The sequence below is a fragment of the Pinus tabuliformis genome, chromosome 1_2 (genome assembly GCF_031772625.1).
Source record: "Pinus tabuliformis cultivar Carrire ecotype Pingquan chromosome 1_2, CPIR1, whole genome shotgun sequence".
NCBI classification, from domain to species: Eukaryota; Viridiplantae; Streptophyta; class Pinopsida; order Pinales; family Pinaceae; genus Pinus; species Pinus tabuliformis.
This window is the reverse complement of record NC_142298.1, coordinates 182,377,357-182,381,590: the sequence shown is the minus strand read 5'-3', so window position 1 is coordinate 182,381,590 and position 4,234 is coordinate 182,377,357.

The window sequence follows — 4,234 nt, the reverse complement described above, 5'->3', positions numbered from 1 at the left end:
GAGGTACACATGATCTTTCACTTTAAATTTTGTGTTTGGTTTTTGTCAACATATTTTTTTGTTTGTCTCGGGTTGTTTTTAAATTCTGTTTGATACTTATGGCTTTAAATGGAAATATCATGTTAAATTCTTTGTAAATATGGCCTGTTTCTTCCATATTGCTTAATAACATGGTGTGTTTTACTCATTGCTATGCTAGAAGCCAATATTCTCACATCCTTTACTTACTCTTAAAAAGTCTTATGATGTGAATTTCATTGTTTATACCATTTCCATGAGAAGAGTCTTTTTAGTTTTTACATGCAAGCCTTTGTTGATTTTCTAGGATACTTGCTAGAATTTAGTTTTCCTTCACCGGATAACTAATTCATTGATTAATTAAACATTAGTTTTCACATAGCATTGAACTTAATACCATTTAGACAATTATACAAAAGAAAAACATCAACTAATAAACATGAAAGATCAATAAAGTAACCTTGAAACAAAAATACAAGAGACATAAAAATTAGGCACACAACTAGGGCAAAACCCATAAGGGGAAAACCCATAAAAGTTCTTCCTTATGAGAGACATATTTTCTAGATTTATCAATGAATAATAAATAACAAATAGTAGAATAATAGGCAAACCAATAACCTAAATAATGATCAAGTTCCATGTCAAAATCCAAGTCCTTGAAATTTCGTCCCTCCCTAGAATTTCGGCCTCTTGAAATTTCGACCTCCACCTAAAATTTCAGGCCCTCCTATAATTTTACTGAAATCAAAGATGCATGAGATCAATTTGATTTTTTCCAAATGAGGAGAAATGATCTCCTTTATATAACCTTCAAGTGTGGGTCAAATGGGTGCCTCATAGGGGCCTAGCTGACCTAATAATTTTGGAGGCAAATTAAAAAAAAAATTCAAATTTCTATTTATTTTTCAAGATGAAAATACCAATCATGGCTACCATATTTTTCAACACTCCCTCTTATAAAAAGAGGTACTTTTCATTCTCTCTCTTAATACCAATATTCCCGACCTATCATAGGTCTCACAACCCACAACCTAAGGAAGAGATCAAAAATACAAATATCTCTCTCCGTCAGGATCAATCTCCATGACAAATCATAGGTCTCGGAACCCACAACCTAAGGGAAGAACCACCAGTCTCGTCATAAGGAGAGATACATGTCATCCATCTCAAATCATCTCTTCGACCATGAGGTCTGATAGAAAACAACCTAAGGGAGGAACCAATAATACATCTCCTGGACCATAAGGTCTCATAGCACACAACTTATAGGAGGAATCAACAATACATCTCCTAGACCACCAGGTTTAATGACACATAGCCTATAGGATGAATCAATAATACATATATAAAACCACAAGGTCTCACGACACACAACCTAAAGGAGGAAACAACAATACATCTCCTAGAACACAAGGTCTCACAACACACAAACTACAAGAGGAATCAATAATACATCTCCCAGACCACGAGGTCTCACGATAGACAACCTATAGGAGGAATCAAAAATATATCTCCCGGACCACAAGGTATTGTGACACACAACCTGTAGGAGGAAATATATGTCCCAGAACACAAGGTCTCATGACACAAAACCTATAAGATATGGTCCATAATATGATGCTATGTAATCAATGCTCCTTCTTCAAGGGGATTATCAACCATTCCAGTTTCTTCACATCAACAACTAGTTGAACATTAGAAATGTAGCCATGGTGGATCTCAATACTTTAGTAAACATTTCAGCAAACAGTGACATTCAATTGTTCATTTAAATTCAACTGGGGCTTCTCTCAGAAGAAAACATTATTAGTTATCAGCATATAATAATAGAATTCAACAATGACTTCTCACAAAAGCAATCATTGACAACCATAGAAGCCAATATTGATATCCATAGTCAAATACAAGAGATAATAATTGACTTCTCTTAGAAGTGGGCACCAAAAAACCATAATCGAATCCAACCTATCATAATCAAATCCAGTAGATAACAATAGAATTCAATAGAAATAAATATCATCAGATAGATCAACGAATCAATTAGAGAACCAACCATGTCAATATCAAAGTCTTGCATCTTCTTCAAATCATTTATCGAGGAGATGTCAGTGGAATTGCAATTCATTGTTCCAAAGATATCACCAGGCTCATGCCTTAACAAAAGAAACTCCCTTTTACACATAAGTCCTCTACATAACAGAAAAATCGCAGATCAACATTAGTCTTCAAAACTTCTAGTCATCTTCATAGAAACATGCTTCAATCAGGATAATCTTGTTTTCTCCCTCTGAGTACAAAGCCTATCACGATTCTTTTTGTCACATTGTTCTTCCGTAATTTCCAATGATTTACCACACCTTGGAAGTATTCATTATGCACCTGCAATCCTCACGAGGAGACTATGGAAGAATAGAACAACCAAGCAAGCTGAGATACTCATAATGAAACGATAATAGAAAAAATCAAGATGATACTTATCTTTTGAGAGTATGTCAGCTCCCTCTTAATCTTGGCCTTCTTAGATTGAGTCAATCTCATAACATCATTAAGTAGTCCATACCATCATCAAAGAGTTCACATCATCATTAAGGATTTCTCATCATCAACGGAGAGTTCACAAAGTCCAAGTCATCAAGGAGTCCATAAACACATAATCATCAAGGAGTCCATAAACACATCATCATCAAGGAGTCTACGTCATCAACGAGTCCACATCATTATCATCACCAAGGAGTTTACATTATTAATATATCATCATAGAGTCCATGTCATCGTCAAGCAGTTGACCTCATACATATCATCATCAAGAAGTTGACCCCGTCTATATCATTATTAAAAAAAATTGATTCAAGGAGTTCAATCTACATCACCCATTAGGGGAATTTTGAGGTCTAAAATGGGCCTCCTAAGGAAATTATAAAATAATAGTGGAAATAATAAAATAAGATTAGATTACATCATTAAATTCTAAAAAAAAAAAAACTATTTTTTCAACTCTTATTTTTAACTTATCTCCCTAAAGGTTTACTCAAATTTCGAGTAGAAACACTCATTGGATGCAGAATTTGATTCCTCTTCCAAGGAGTATCCATGTTGCATACTTTCGATGAATCTTTCTACATGAAAAATGAGAAATACATGAAAAACGTGTCGCAATCACATTTTTTCATGTATTCCTAATTTTTCGTGTAGCAGGGTCCATCAAAAGTATGCAACATGGGTACTCCTTGGACGAGGAATCAAATTTTGCATCCAATGAGTACTTCCACTCGAAATTTGAGTAAAATCTTTGGGGGATAATTTGAAATACAAGTTAAAAAAATAGTTTTATTATTTTAAATTTTTTTTACTTTCTTACTCCAAAAATGGTGAATCATCCCCCATGGTTGACATTATCATTTTGAACCTTATTGATCCTTATAAAGTTTTTTTTGGTTGTACATTTTTCTTTGGAGGCCCATTTTAGACCTCAAAATTCCCCTAATGATCAAGGACTCCACAACAAGGAGTCCTCATCATTATCATTATGGAGTCCATATCATCATCCATATCATTAGGAAGTCATATCAACATCAAATAGTTCACAAGGATTTCATCATACACATCTTCACATCATCATCAACAAAGAGTTCACATCCATACAGTTCATCATCAAGGAGTTCATCATTAAGGGGTTCGCATCAAGGAGTCTGCAACATCAAAGAGTTAATCATCAATGAGTTCACATCATCTACATAATCAATTAGTATACATCATCAAAAAGTTCACATAATTATCATCATCGACGAGTCCTCATCATCAACGTGTCCACGTCATTAATGAGTCACTATCATTATCATCAATATCATCAACAAGTCCACATCATGAGTTCACATCATCAACAAGACTACATCGTTATCATTATTAATAAGTCCACATTATCAACAAGTCCACATCATTATAATTGAGTCCATATCATCAACAAGGATTCCTTATAAAGAGTTCACATCATTAGTAATAATTTAAAATTAAAATGAAAGACATAATATACTTATCTTTTCAACTCCCTCTTAATATTTAGCCCTTTTACATTCACCTTGCAAATAAACCTTAACAACAAGATGTCAAATATTCTTAAGCGAAAGCAATCAGGTCCAGGGTTTGATTCATAAGCCCTAATATTTCTTCTCCAAAACCATACCCAAGGTTTAAAAAACAATCCAATGTTAGTAAT